We start from the raw sequence: 16078 nt of genomic DNA, 5'->3' as shown, positions 1-16078 counted from the left end.
CATTCAAAATGACTAATTCTATACATTTAAAGGAATATTCAGGGGTTTGCTTATTTGATTCAAATTAATTTTGATTAATTACACTTTTTCTAGACACTTGTTCGTTTTTACTTGTTTTAAAATTTCTTGTTATAAAGCTTTTTCTTAATTTCTTTTTAGTCTTTGCTTTTATGTCCCATTTGTGATTATGTAGCATTTTGTTCTCCCGCTCTCTTTCTCTGGAATCTACCAGAGATACGTTAATTTTATTAGTTAAAAAATGTTTTAAATTTATTGATCCTTTTTATCTTTGCTTTTCATTAACTTCTACTCTATTTACATTATTCCCATACTTCCACTACTCCTGGGTTTATTCTGTTGTTACTTTTATATTTATTTATTTATTTATTTATATGGTACCAGGGATCAAACTCAGGACCTTGTGGTTACAAGGCAGGCGTGGTGCCACTGAGCTAAATCTGTGGCCCTACTTTTATTATTTTTTAATTTGCTGCTTATATCAACTTTTGGCCTTTTGATTTTTCTAAATTATTCATTTATGATTTTAATTTATTTTTTAAGGCATAAAAATTAAATTTATCAAAGACAAACTTTTATGTACTCCTATTAAGTCCTTTCATAACCTCTCTTCTTTAACAGGAAATGACAAAGCACGTAAGTCAGGTGTGTGCTCCCTGAACTCCCCAACTATACAGGTGGAAGGGTGACCATTTCTCCATCCAGTTCGAACTCCTCTGTCCCATGTGGTGAAAACAGATAAATTGGTGGTTTCCATGGAGATTCTTCAAGGCAGGATGGATAAAGTTTCCCCATAGTGCATCGAAACTCTCTCCCTAAGTCCCACGGAACGCGTTCAGATATATGCTGCCACAGAGACCACTAGTCAAGTTCCAGATCATACTGGTAGGTAACATATTTAGCTTGCTCATTTAAGTGGGTTTCTCGCATAAATACACAAAGAGAATTTGTGATACAACAGCTCTAACACAAGGGTCAGAGTACGTCTTAAAGGCAGGGCTATTGGCTACCATTTTCCATTCACTTTTATTTGCATCATAAATTTTCACAGTTACTGAAGACCCATCTACAGTGCCAGAGGGGAGTCATGCCAGAATTGGTAGCAATATGTAACCCTCCAATGTAGAAAATTTTATCACCAAAAGCTGCAGCTGAAGCAAAGGATCTGTTAGTCTGCCTCATGGCCATTTCTACCCAAGAGTCAGACCTCAGAAAGTAACAGTACATGAAGTTTAGTGTCATCAAGTAAATGCAGTCATGGACCACAAATGGTGCACTCCACTGCCAAGCACAAGGCAAAGGGCTTACCATCGTCCACTCATCCTTCTCAGTGTCGTACCTTTCCATGGTCCTCTGATTAAGTTCTCCACCTACACTGTCACCTCCAATTGCATAGATATAGCCTTCACAGCAAACCAAAGATGACTTTACATGGACAAAAAGCACTGGAGTCTCTGGAAACCCGGTATTCTTCTGCACATCAAACCAATAAAAACAATTCACAGTTCTGAAGGCAGTCTGAAGTTTACTTGTTTTACTGTGATTTGTTTTTGTGTTTTTCAGAGGAACTTGGCCCCCTGCTATGTAGATGTCACTATCAGGGGTTACAAGTATTCCAACTTTATGCAGATCAGCCGGTGGGCTGTAAAGCTTGTAAACTTTTTCTGCTTGGGGGCTGTAACAGACAGAAGAGTAAAGGCTACAAGGATTTTCTGAAGATGCTTCAGTGCAAATCATCATCCCAAGTCTTGGCTTGAAAAACTTGGGCATGGACTTATAAAGACCTTGAACTACCACAGACTTATCATTGGGTGGCAGACCTTGAAACCAAGCTCTCTGTGTTACTTCTGAAAGTGCATCGATTCGGATTTGGTTAAGAACTGAAGACAGATACTGTGACCGTGACTCTGTGTTGTACTCCAGCCACAGCATAGCAGCTTCTCGAACTGTTTCTTCCTTTTCTACGTTTAAATTGTCACTACCGAGAAGGTCTACCAGCAGGTCATGTGACAGCTGCATGAACGCTTCCTGGCGATAGACAGCAGTGAACTTGTGCTCCACCATCCTTTTAGCACTCTGCTTCAATTCTTCACAAGTGAAGAGATCAGCAAAACCCAACAGCCTCACGCAATTTTCTGCATTTATTTTTTTAATCAAATATTCTCAACAACACCATAACACATCTTCTACCTGCAGAAAGGAAGCTGTTTCATACAGCTGTTCTATGGTGCTGTCACTCACTGCCAAGTTCCTGGGCACACATATGTGATTATTGTCTGCAAGGTGGCAGCATCACATGAAGAGTGGGGCTGGGACCCACGCACACCTGCTACCACCTGCCACAAAGCAGTCACCAGCTCCCCTCCCAGCTGGTGGTGACTTAAATTTCTTTATTGTAGAACATAAGACTATTGTTAATAACAATGTATAATAGTTTTTTTAAATTGCTGGGAGAGTAAAATTTTTAAAAAGACAAGTCCTGGATAAATTTCTCAAACTGGGCTGGAACTCATGATCTTCTTGCCTCAGCCTCCCTGTTAGCTGGGATTACAGGCATGCACCACCTCACCTGGTTTAAGAGAGTAGATTTTAAGTGTTGTCTACATGCACACATGCACACACACACACAGATTAGTTTGTGAGGTAATGTGTAAATTAGCACAATGTATACATATTTTAAAACATGTTCTCAGTGCCCAGGAGGAGACTCCCTTGCTGCCATTCCACCCCTCCTAGGGCAGAGGAGGTGAGCCACTACCAGCTCCCAGGAGGAAGGTCCGCGGCACCATTCCACTGCTCCTAGGGCAGAGGAGGTAAGCTGTGCGGGTGCCAGCAGCAACGCCCCCCGCCCCCATGAAAATGAGAAGACATGTAAACAAGCCTCAAAAACAGACTTCTAGATCACCTACAGCAACCCCAAAGGGAAATGAGATGGAACAATCTGATACTCAACCACCTGGACTCTCTGAACTGGCAACAAAAGAGGATCTGGGAAAAATGAAATCAGAAATAATTACTCAGATAACAGCAAAGATTGTGCCTATAGTGAAGACATGATGAATAAATCTAGGGAGGACACAGATGAAAAAATAGAGGATCTGAGGAACATGATGGAATCCCAACATAGGAAACAAATGGAATCCATAAAACAGATACAAACAGATTTCCAGAAGATTAAAAACTCCATTGAAAGTCTATGCAGCAGAATGAACCAATGTGAGGACAGAATTTCAGGTATAGAAGATAGGATTGCAATTAGTGACCAGAAAAAGAAAAATTGCTTTAAAATTGTAAGGGACCACAAGAAAGCAATCCAGTAGCTGCTAGACGATGCAAAGAAGAATAACATAAGACTGACTGGAGTCAATGAAGAAACAGGAGAGAGTGCAGATGACATTAAAAAAACTATTCACAGAAGTGATAGCAGAAAACTTCCCAGGCAGGGGAAAAGAACTTGACATACAGATAAGTGAGGCATATAAGACTCCAACTAGCCTTGATCAAAAAAAATCTACACATAGGCATATAATAGTTAGGATTCCAGGAACCCAACAGAAGAATAAAGTTCTACAAGCAGTGAGAGAAAAGAAACAAATCACATACAAAGGAAAGCCCATCAGAATCACAGCAGACTTCTCAATGCAAACCTTCAAGGCAAGAAGAGCTTGGAGTGATATATTTCAAACCCTAAAGGAAAACAGCCTCCAACCCAGACTGATGTGCCCTGCAAAACTATCTTTCAAAATGGATGGAGAAATAAGATACTTTCATGATAAAGAGAACCTTAAGAACTTCATGAATACCAAAGCAACACTCCAAAAAATTTTAGACAATACCCTAGGAAAAGACAATGAGGATCACAACCCTAAGAAGCCCAGCAGAATGAATCCGTTGGGCACGACAAATTAAATGCAAAGGGGGAGAATCCAACAAAAAGAAAAAGTCATGAAAAGGCTTTTAAAACTTTTAACTTCATCTCCCTAATGAGCGTATAAGTCAATCTTATTGTACCGATTAGTATTTTTCTGATTCTAGTGTTGCACACCTTTCCTTGTGCTGTACTGGCTATTTATCATCTTCTTCTGTCTGCTTTTTAATTGGGTTGTCTATTAATGAGCTGTAAGAGTTCTTTATATATTCTGGTCATAGGTTATATGCATTGTAAATATGGTCTGTTTAAGGACTGCTTTTCATTTTAACGATGTCATTTAAAGTTCTAAATTTTGATGGAATCTCATTTATCAATTTTTTTCTTTTATACATCATGTTTTTTGTATCCTAGGAAGTTCTTGCCTACCCTAAATTCATAAACATTTTCCTTTATAATTTCTTCTTAAAGTTTTATAGTTTTAGGCTTTCATGTTTAGGTTCATAGATCCTTTCAAGTTATTTTTATGTATGGAAATAAAGGGTTGAGGTTAATTTTTTATATACGGATACCAGGTGTTCTAGTGCCATTTGCTGAAAACACTATCTTTTCCTCTGACCTTGATTTGAGTTTATATTCTATAAAATGCTAATGTTAAATAATCTTTCAAAACTCAGTGGACCATATATGTGTGGTTCTATTTCTAGATTCTTTGTTTTATTCCAATGATCTATATGTCTTTCCTTATACCAACACTGCCTTGATTACTGTAGCTTTAGAGGAAGTCTTAAAATTAGGTACTAAACACCTCCCAAAAATTTTTTTTTAACTTTTCTAGGTCCTTTGTACTCCTACATAACTTTTAAATTTCAATATCCAGTTCTTCATTTATACCAAGTACACATAGACCTGAATTTTTATATATACATTGTGTTTTCTAATCCTGCTACATTCAAATACAAGTTCTAGGGGCTCCTAGAGATTTCTTAGTATTTTCTCTGTAGATGGTCATTTCATCTACATATAAAGATTTTGCTTCTACCTTGCCAATCCTATCTTAATTGTGTCACTTTATTGCCAGACTATTTTGGTTTGGGCCTAGGATTCAAAGTTTAATGGACAGATGAAGAGTATGTATATCTGCCCTTGTTCCCCACCTTAGGTAGAAAGCATTGTATCTTCTCCATTCATATAAGGCGTTTTTGCTGAAGTATGGAGTACATGGCTTATTGGTTGAGAAATTTCTGTTCTACTTCTAGTCTCCTGATAGCTTTTACCATGAACAGCTGTAGAATTTGGTCCAATACTTTCTCTCCAACTACTGACAGGATCATAGGGCTTTTTCCTTTCCTCTGTTAAAATGATGACTTTTGGGGGTGGATCTTCCAATGCTGAACCAACACTGCCATCCCTACAATAAAACCACTTTCTACATACTACCAGATCTGACTGGTAATTGTTTTGTTAAACAAATTTCTATGTTCATACTTTTTTCTTCTATTATCTTTATCCAGTTTTAGGATTAGCACAATGTTGAGTTCCTAAATGAGGGGAGAAGTGTTCCTTTTTTTCTGCTTTAAATGTTTGATACAATTTATCAGTTAAAATGTATATGAGCCTGTTGTTGTCATATAGGTAGGCTTTCAAGCTAGGAATATACTTTCTTTAATAGGTGCTATTCAAATTTTATATTTCCTCTAGAGTTAGTTTCATTAATTTGTCTTCCAAGTTACCTCTTAGAAGCTGTCAAATTTATTTCAAAGTGGATTTCTGTAATATGCTTTATATATCCTTTTAAATTCTGTAAAATCTGTTGTAATGTCTCCTAGATCTTGATATTATAATTTTTAAAATGTGAAATTGACATTGTGTAATAGGAAGTAAAAGTCTAAAGGAGCAGGGAAATTGGGAGGGGTAGGGGAAAGGAAAGAAGGGAATAGAAAAAATATGAGAAAAGGAAAAAAATGGAAATAAAGTCTTTGCAAATAGGGAAGGGTGGAGGGGGTGAAGGGAGGGCAGGGGAAGAAGAAAAAATAAGAACCAAGATATTCATGCAATGATACAAGATCCCAATGATATATGTAATTATATTTTATACCTAAAATATACCAATAAACTTAATGGGAAAAAACATGTTATACACAATCAATACATAAAAATGTTGACAAAATAAATTAACAATAAGCAAACAAGGCTACGTGTCTTGTTCCATGCATCACTGTACCCAAATCACCAAAATTTTAACATGTAACACTTAAAATTTTTTTCAGTTCTACATATTTAACATTTTTCATTATGAAGTTCTTCTTTAACCTATGAATTATTTAGAAGTGTGCTTTTAGGGCTGGGAATTTAGCTCAGTGGCTCTGCCGCCTGCCTCACAAGCACAAGGTCCTGAGTTCGATCCCTCATACCAAAAAAAAAAAAGAGTGCTTTTAAATTTGCTCTCACATAAGACTTTCATGGTCAATTTTCACAAATTGCTTTGAACTTTAATTGCATTGTGATCAGAAATTGTGGTTCCAGTTCTTTAAAATATATTGACACCTGACTTGCGGACTAAGTAGTCAACTTTTTTAAGGTTTAGTGCGGTGTGAAAAGAATGTACAGCCCGTGAAAGACCATGAGGGAAAGACTGCCACATGAGCCTCCTGCCCCTCTCAAGCCTTGTGATTCAACCTCATTAGTCTCTGACTTAGAACCATCCAGGTAAGCCACACCTGAATTCCCAATCCATCATCACTAAAATAGGGAGGAGCTGCAACTCCAACCAACTTAGCAAGGAATTCTTGCCAAGTATTTTGAAATTTAATCAGAAATGATGTAACACAGGGAGCCTTGGACTTCAGATAGGGCTTGTGTATGTCTGAGAAGAGGTGACTCTTCCAGGTACACAGGTAGCCCAGGGGAGAAGTGTGTTGTTCTACAACAACCTGGTCCAGTGTGTGACAACTAACCTCAAAGTGCCATAAGACTGAAGAAAAGAGGCAGGCAGACCCAGGACTTATTGACAGAAATGTAGTTCTGGGCAGTGGCAAGACCAGGCAAATCCCCATGATTTAGGTCAGAACGAAGGGTGCATAAAAGTGGTCAGGACAAAAGTGACTTCATCTAAGCCAGAATGTGCCTGGTTTACCTCAAATTAATTATCAAAGAGTCAGGCACATTCCTGGCACCAGGATCCAGTTGTAAAGTTCCACATACCATCTAATGGTTTTTGTCTATGTATAGTATGCGGGGAAACTGTACAGGGAGAAGTGACCAAGATTACTCAGGTAAATCATTGTGGTTATGGCACATATAAAACAAAAACAAAAGTTATATAGAAGACAGAAGATCTGATGGCCTTTAATCTCACTGCAAAATCATCTATTCAAGAAGACGATAGATGTTTTATAGGAAAATAAAGGTTTTATAGGAAAATAAAAATTTGTATTCTCCAAATTTGTTCTTCATATGTAAAAGAAAAAAGGAAACACTCTCGCATCATGGTGGGTACACATTACAAGTGGGAGAAATTACTGTACTTGGTGTGACAAAAAGCCAGAGAAACTCAGGAACCAGGATTACCCTCTCAGAACTCCCCACTCTGGAAGAAACTTACCAGAGTCCCCAAGAACATGAATCCTTTCTGAGGATGTGCCTCCCAATGGCCTAATAATCTCCCACCGGCCAACTCTTAGAGGTTCCATGGCCTTAACACCATTGCACTGGGGACCATGCACGCCAGAGGACATCACATCAGACCACAGCAGTCCCTACACACTGAATGCCGGGGTACAAATGCTCTGTGCTGTGGCCATGGTGCTCAGACTCTGAGAGCCTGAATCTCACCTGTAAGTGGAGATTATAGTTGCTCCATTCTTATACTACTGTTATGAGAGTTAAATGAGTTAATCAGTGTAAAAAGCACAGCAAATGCTCAGGAAGTGTTAAATATTAAAGTTATTATTGTCATTATATCAGCATATCACTGCCTACTGTCAACTTTTCCACACATAATCACAATCTCAAAAGCGTTCTCACTCTAACAACATTAAATTATCTTTATGCAAATAAAAATGATAGCCCCTTCTTTAAAGTCTCAAGGTCTAAACAGTTATTACATTCAGCTTTAAGTCCAAGATGTCTGAGAGAGCTTCATTTCCCTTTTAATCTCCCACAGCCCTTATTGATAGCCTGTAATATATTGACAAAATTTTAAGGTCAACTACAACTTTTATAAATCTAAGGAGATATCATTGTAATTTGATTTTGATATATTATGATTCTTTTTATGCATATATGACTTATATCATGTTTATAGCTATCTAAACTCTCACTATGCTGTCCAAGCTGGCCTCAAACTTGCAATCCTTCTCTTCCTGTCTCAGCCTCCCAACTAGAGGGGATTACAGGCATGTGCCACTGCGCCCAGCTGCCATGGTGTGATTATTAATAGGCTCTTTAAATATCTTTTAATTTAACCTAGACTTTGGAAGTTTTGTTTTTGCATTGTTCTACAATACTGCTTGTTAACTCAGCAAACATTTATTGAGTACTTCCTGTCAGACTAAGGGATTAAAAAATACTATATTTCCATCAAGTATCTCAAAATCTTATGAGTATGAGGAAAAGTAAAAATGTATAGTGGTGGTCTTACAGAAATATGTACAAGATGGCCTGAATGAGGGTCACCAGGCTCGGGCAGAAGTAGTTAAAAAAAAAAACGGGCACAAGGATATGTTGCTTAAGTTAGGATGCAAGGCTGTGTAGGAATTAGCAGATAGCATTCTTCTACTGCTTGATGACCTTTCAGCTATATGGTCCTTCAGTTTGCCCTGTGGGAAGATCAGAGTTTAGCTTCCTTTGGCCTCTACCACATGTACTGCCTCTGCCTATTCTTCCACTCCTGAGAAAGTCATACCATAATTTTGGTTAGATCAACTTCAATATTTACAGTAACAACATAGAAGTGATTCATTGTTGGAGCATTTGGGCTATGATCATTATTTCCATCCTTATTACCTTATTATTTGTTTGGTTTTTCAGCCATAAACTCTTTTCATGTTTCTAAATTTCCACTCCTAACATTTGCAACACAAACTTCATACTAATTTCAATCTTTCCCTGTACCCTGGTGCCATCAGCCTAGACTGCAATGGGTCATAGAGTAGGATCTCCCTTTACTGTCATGCAGAAGGTTAGCTTTCTGGCCCCTGGGGACACTGTCCTGTTTCCTTCTTTTTCAACACATTCTGTCATGTTGGGAGGTAGCCTTTGAAAAAGGGTAAATGAGAAGAAAACTGAGAACTTCTATGTTGTGGAATAAGATGTAGAAGGAATGATAAATTACAAAATAGCATAAGGATGCTTTGGGACTGATAAATATGTTTATTTTCTTGATTATAACTGGTGGCTTTTATAATTCTATACATATGAGAAAACACACCAAATTCTGACCATAGATTACATGTCAGTTACAGCTCAATTGAGCTGCAAGAGAAGAAAAAAATGCATATAAAACTATAAGTTCATTCACCTGTTATTAGCAAGTCTGTGGAAAAAGGCACTCTCATAAAGTGCTAGTGGGAATCACTATTTGTAATAGAAAAAGTCTAGATCAATCTAAATGTCCATCCTCAGATTATTGATAAATGATTACATAACTGCATAATAAAGTGCTATGCAGTTGAAAAGAAATGAGGACAGACCTGGGCCAGACACGAGCCAAGCCTATAATCTCAGCACTTGGAGACAAGACTAGTGAATTATGACTTCGAGGTCGGCCTTGACTGGGTAGTAGCTATCTGGGGTGTAAATATGTAAATCTTCACTAAGCTCTACATGTAAGATTAGTGTACTTTAACATATATGTGTTACATGTCAATGAATTTTTTTCTAACTAGTTAGGAATTAGTGGGAGAAGAAATGTAGACAGTGAGAATTTGGGCTATGAAAAGGAAGAGCTAGCTAGAACAAAATGGAATGAAGAGTTTTTCTCCCTTTCTTTCTTCCTTCCTTCTTTCCTACCTTCTTTCTTTCCTTATAATGAGAAAGTATTAAGAATATGTAAAAGCCTATGGCTGATAAGAAAAATCAGTGGAAGAGTAAGATTGAATCTATAACTAGATGTGGTGCATACCTATAATCCCATCACTCTGGGCGGCACAGGCAGGAAGGTTGCAAGTTCAAGCTCAGCCTGGGCAATTTAGTCACTCAGAAAGCCCCATTTCAAAGTAAAAAAAATAAAAAGCTGGGGATGTAGTTTAGTAAGAAAGCCCTGAGTTCAATCTCCGGTACCAAAAAAGTTTGAGTTTATACAAAAAAGAGGCATGTAATCAATAGTGTGAAGTCCTCCTGCACAACCCATTCAGGAGGCGAGAGGACAGAGGACCTTTTCCCTCCCATGCTGGTGCCTGCCAGACCTGTGAGATCCACATGAGAGGCAGGTGGACAGAGGACCTGCATCCCCTGCCCCTAGTGATGCCACTACCAGCTCCAGGAGGAGAGTTGTCAAAGTACTAAGTCCGAGTCAGCTCTGCTCCTGGGTTCTTCACAGTCCAGGGCACCAGAAGTGTCAAGCGAAGGACTGACCTGCTTGAAGATGAGATCAACTCTCAGGAGGAGAGTTTCACTGCAGGACTGAAACGTTACCCCTCCAGAGACCAGGTGAGAAACAGCCTTAGGAGACAGGCTTGAAGAGGATGAGATTAAAATAGGGGTCTCCTACGATCCTGTGGGAGGCTCAGGGTTGCGCCAGGAAGATCATGGGGCCTGTACTGTGTTGTGTGAGGCCAGGTCTGGTGGGTATAATCTTCATAGGGGGTGAACCTGAAGGTGAAGTCATTTAGTTCAGTGGTATGCTTGAGCTCTTGGATTGCTGCCTATGTATCCAAGAGAAATTATTTGTCTGAATTAATATAGATCAATATTTGAGTGACTTAAGTGTCTTCACTAAAATCTTGACCTCTTTGTTCCGGTTAAGAGCAGTTCATGAGTGGCTCTTAGGGTTTGTCAAATATCCGGTTGATATTTGATGCTATGGTTGTTGCTGACTTTACTAGTATAGTGAAGGTGACATAGCAGCTGCTTTCAATTGATTTTCTCTGTATGTCAATGTCTAGATTGTCTTTGGGTCATAAAAAATACTGAGGCTTTTTCCCAAAGAATGGGGGCCTGGGCAAAAGAAACCATAAACCCCAGCACAAAAAATACAGAAACATGCAAAGACAATATAATAAAATGCTTCTGAAAACTCCTAACTCCCCTAAAATTGGTTTAGGAAGTGGTGACTTGGGGGAAACCAACATACAAGTAAGTGAGGCATATACAACCCTGAATAGCCTTGATCAGAAAAAGCTATTCCATGCAACACAATAATTAAAATAACAGAAATATAACACAAGAACAGAATCTTATTTATTTATGTATTTATTGGTACCTGGGATGGAACTCAGGACCTTGAGCCTGTGAGGCAGGCGGCAGAACAACTGAGCTAAATCCCCGGCCCAAGAACAGAATCTTAAAGGCTGCTAGAGAAAACCAATGAATCACCTATAAAGGAAAATCCATCACAATTAAAATAGATTTCTCAACACAAACTTTAAAGCCAGGATGGGATGGAATGAACTGTTTGAAGCTCTAAGAGAAAACAACTTTCAACCCAGACTGTTATAAACTGCAAAATTTTCTTTCAAAATTGATGAAGAAATGACATTTGCATGATAAAGAGAACCTGAGGGAGTTCATAACCACCAACACAACATTTCAAAAAATTCTCAAGGATAACCTTGAAGAATACAAGGAAGGAATGTCAAAAGGTCCAATAAAATAAATACCTCAGGTAGAGCTAGCAATTAAACAGGGAAAGAAAGCAAAACAGCCACAAGAAAATAATATAATGGCAGGAATAAGTAAATACCTATCCATTATAACTACCAATGGTAAATGGACTCAATTCACCAATCAAAAGACAAAGATCAAAAGACTGGATCAAAAAACAAAACCCAATGGTATGCTGTATACAAGAAACACATTTAACATAAAAAGAAATTAAAGGTGGAAAATAATATGAAATTATAGCAGTGAATTTTATGAAATGGTAGCAGTAGAAGTAACAAAATAGATGAATACATATTAGGACAAAAGCAAAATCAGAGATAAAGAGATGATGACCATAATGAAGGAAATGGTTAGTGAATCTAGAGTAGCTATAGATTAATAAAAGGGGGGAGCTTACAAAAAACGTATAAGCCTTTAATGCCCAACATAGAAATGAACTAGATTGCACAAAAAAGACTCAAATAGAAATCCAGGAGGTTAAAAATTCTACTAAAAGTATATACAGCAGAGTCAACTAATGTGAAGACAGAATATCAGATCTAGAAGACAGGGTTGTGGTTGGTGATTATCAAACAAAAGCCCTCTTAAAAATAGCAAGGGACCATAAAAAACTCAATCTAACAGCTGTTAAACAATGCAAATAAGACTAATATAAGACTAACTGGAATCAATGAAGTATCAGAAGATACACAAAGGGCCTAAGTAACCTATTTGCAGAAGTAATAGCAGAAAAATTTCCAACCATGGAAAAAAAATTTGAGATACAGATAAGTAAGGCATACAGAACTCCAAATAGTCATGATCAGATAAAAACCACACCAAAGCATATAATAGTCAAGATTCCAGAAACTCAAAACAAGAGCAGAATACTTTCAGCTGTTAGAGAAAAGAAATAAATCACTTATTTTTAACAAAAAAACATTGGAATCACAGTAGATTTCTCAACTCAAACCCTTAAGTCAAGGAGAGCTTGCAGTGAAGTATTTCAAGCCTTAAAAGAAAACAAAATTCAACACAGACTGATGCATCCCACAAAATTATCTTTCAAAATTGATGGAGAAATAAGATACTTCCACGACAAAGAACACCTGACAAAATTCAGACCAACAAACCAACACTCCGAAAGTTCAGAAGGAAGACAATAATCCCAAGAGTCACGGTAGAATGAATACACCAGGCAAGTCAAGCAATAAAACAGAAGAGAAAGGAAGAGAACCAACAACAGTAAAATAATATGACAAGGATAAGTCAATACATATCAGTTATAACGAGCAATGTGAATGGCCTCAATTCACCAATCAAAAGAAACAGAGTCACAGAATGGATCAATAAACAAGATTTAACAATGTGCTGCATACAAGACACACATTTAGCTAAAAAAGAATTTCATAAACTTAAAGTCAGAGGATGGAAAACAATATTCCATGCAACTGGAACCCAGAAAAAAGCAGGAGTAGCTACTCTATTTGCAGACAAACTGGATTTCTGCCCAGACTAATCAGAAGACACAAAGAATGTCACACATACTACATACTTACATCCAAGAAGAAGAGATAACAATCATAAATAAGAGCCAGGGATTTAGCTCGGTAGTGCCACACCTGCCTGGCAAGTGCAAGGTCCTGAGTTCAAGTCACAGTGCTAAAAAAAAAAAGAAATAATCATAAATAATACAGAGTTCACTGAAAGAATGTACACACACTTCAGGAAAAGAAAAACTTGTATAAGACTTCCAGGAAGATGGTGGAATAGTGAGCAGCAGAGAAACAGGCTCTCTGACATTTGGTTCCAGATACTGGAATATAGCAACATGAGGAAGAGAAGGAAGAGGGAAGTGGCTCCCCAGGATGCAGCAAGGATCTCAAGCAAAAATTAGAGCCCCATAGGAGAGTGAAGAGAGGGACTGCAGCACAGAAGAGGAAGGTAGCAAATGGTGCTTTTTCCCTGAACCCTGGCTTGAGGAATGGAAAGGGCAGCTTGAACCTGCAGAGGCATGGTGACTGGTGAACCCAGAGGCCTCCATGGAGAAACATACCAGTGGGGTGAGTGGAGTGAAACAGTAGATTCTGCAGACTGAGTGGCTGGTGAGTTACTTCGGTTCAGGTGCCCCCCAGGAGAGGGTGATTGGCCAATAGCCATTTTGGAAAGGGGCCAGTGGAAGTCAGAACTCAGAGCAGCTTTGGTATAACTCCATTGAGTGGCTCCCAGTGTCAGGGTGAGGCAAAGCTGAGTGTAAGCCAGAAGGGAGCTGAGTTCAAGGTGGCAGGAGACACTCAGAGTGTTGTGGGTTGAAAAACTCTGGTCCTAGACTCACAGCTAGAAACTAGAAGCAGCCTGAAGTTCAGTGGAACTAAAGGTGGAGGTCTGCTGATACCATCCATAGCACTGTAATTCTACTGCTGGCTTTCTGGGATCAATGAACATGGATCTAGACTATGTCAGGTCCCTCTGTCAACCAATGATAGCAAAGACCCACCCTGAAGTGGACATTTTTTTCAGCTTTTCTTCCATTCTTTGCTTTAATTTTTAAATGTTTTTCTATATTTTTCTTTTTCTTGATTGTTTCTTCTTGTTTTTATGTGAGTGAGAACATTGTTTCTAGTATATTTTTCCTTTTGTTTTCTTCCATTCATATTTCTGTTTCTTCCTTCTTTTTTTCTCTACTGTCTTCTTCACCAGTTCCCAAAGCTTGCATAATCTTTCTTTGTCCTCCACTCTTATCTAATCTGTTTCTCTTCTATTTCTCTATCCCCCCCCCAATCTCTTTTAAATTTTCTCCCCTGAGAGTAAATTACCATATTAAGGGGATACTGACAGTATAGAATTTTCTGGCTTGTTTTAGATTTGGGTATATACTTACAAATCCCATTCACACAGTTAAAGGTGGCAAATTAATAGTTACCACTATTGTCATGACTGATTGTACTACTTTAGCCAAAGTGATGTAACTGTTTTAATCAGTTGTTCTTCCTAGTCTGCCAAGAATGAGATTGCCTGAAGGTCCTAAACAATGCTATAGGCCAGTGTCAAAGAACCAAGGGCTAAGCCAAATAGGCAGCAATTTCTCATTGTCAAAAACTGTAATAGAGACAGATAGGCAGGTCTGCCCATGCCCTACCGAGGTCCCCAGTCACACAGAACACGCCGAATCACCCCGCTGCAGACAGGCAGCCACCTGGTTCCACACTACAAAGATGCAGAGGACACCAGACCACCAGACCAAGGTACTGAGTCCCGCTGCTCCCAGTCCAGAGATAGGGGCTTCTGAGCCTCTGTTCCCACTGCTCCTGGTCCACAGGAAGGGGCTTCCCTGTCATCATCCCTCCTGCTGCTCCCAGCCCAGAGGAAAGGGCTTTTGGGCCACCTTCTGTCCTGCTGCTCCTAGCCCAGAGGAAGGGACTTCTGGGCCGCTGTCCCTCCCACCGATCCCAGCCCAGAGGGAGGGGCTTCTGAGCCACCATTCCACTGCTCCTGGTCCAGAGGAAGGGGCTTCCCAGCCACCATCCCTCCTGCTGCTCCCAGCCCACAGGAAAGGGCTTTTGAGTCAGCATCCCTACCGCTGCTCCTGGCCCCTGTCCCAACTCTCCCAGCTCAGAGGAGGTAATCCATGCAGGCACTAACAGCCCCCCACCCCAGTCAAAATGAGAAAATATGTAAATAAGTCTCAAAACCAGACTTCCAGATCACCTACAGAAACCCCAAAGAGAAATGACATGGAACACTCTGATACTCAGCCACCTGGACCCACTGAACTGGCAACAAAAGGGGATCTGGAAAAAATGAAATCAGAAATAATTTCTCAGATAACAGGAGAAATTGTGCCCCTAGTGCAAGATACGATTAATAAATCTAGAGCGGAACTCAGGAACATGATGGAATCCCAACATAAGAAACAAATGGAATCCATAAAACAGATGCAAATAGATTTCCAGGACATGAAAAACTCCATTGAAAGCCTACACAGCAGAATGGACCAATGTGAGGACACAATTTCAGATATAGAAGATAAGATTGCAATTAGTGACCAGGAAAAGAAAAATTGCTTCAAAATTATAAGGGAACATGAGAAATCAATCCAGCAGCTGCTAGATGATGCCAAGAAGAATAACATAAGACTGATTGGGCTCAATGAAGAAACCAGACAGAGTGGAGATGACATAAAAAATCTCTTCACAGAAATAATGGCAGAAATCTTCCCAAGCAGGGGAAAAGAGCTTGACATACAGATAAGTGAGGCATATAGGACTCCAAATAGCCTTGATCAAAAAAAATCTACACATAGGCATATAATTGTTAAGATTCCAGAAACACAACAGAAGAACAAAGTTCTCCAAGCAGTCAGAGAAAAGAAATAAATCACAAACAAAG

General features: G+C 38.9%; 1 pseudogene; it reads right to left on the bottom strand.

Moving 5' to 3' along the window:
• Positions 1-687: 687 nt before the first annotated feature.
• LOC101710697 (kelch repeat and BTB domain-containing protein 2 pseudogene) lies at positions 688-7623 on the bottom strand (annotated as a pseudogene).
• Positions 7624-16078: the final 8455 nt, after the last annotated feature.

The sequence above is a fragment of the Heterocephalus glaber genome, unplaced genomic scaffold, assembly GCF_053883595.1.
Source record: "Heterocephalus glaber isolate CG9 unplaced genomic scaffold, H.glaber_assembly_v1.0 deba00001826, whole genome shotgun sequence".
Taxonomy (NCBI): Eukaryota; Metazoa; Chordata; class Mammalia; order Rodentia; family Bathyergidae; genus Heterocephalus; species Heterocephalus glaber.
This window is presented reverse-complemented; position numbering and strand designations above follow the sequence as displayed.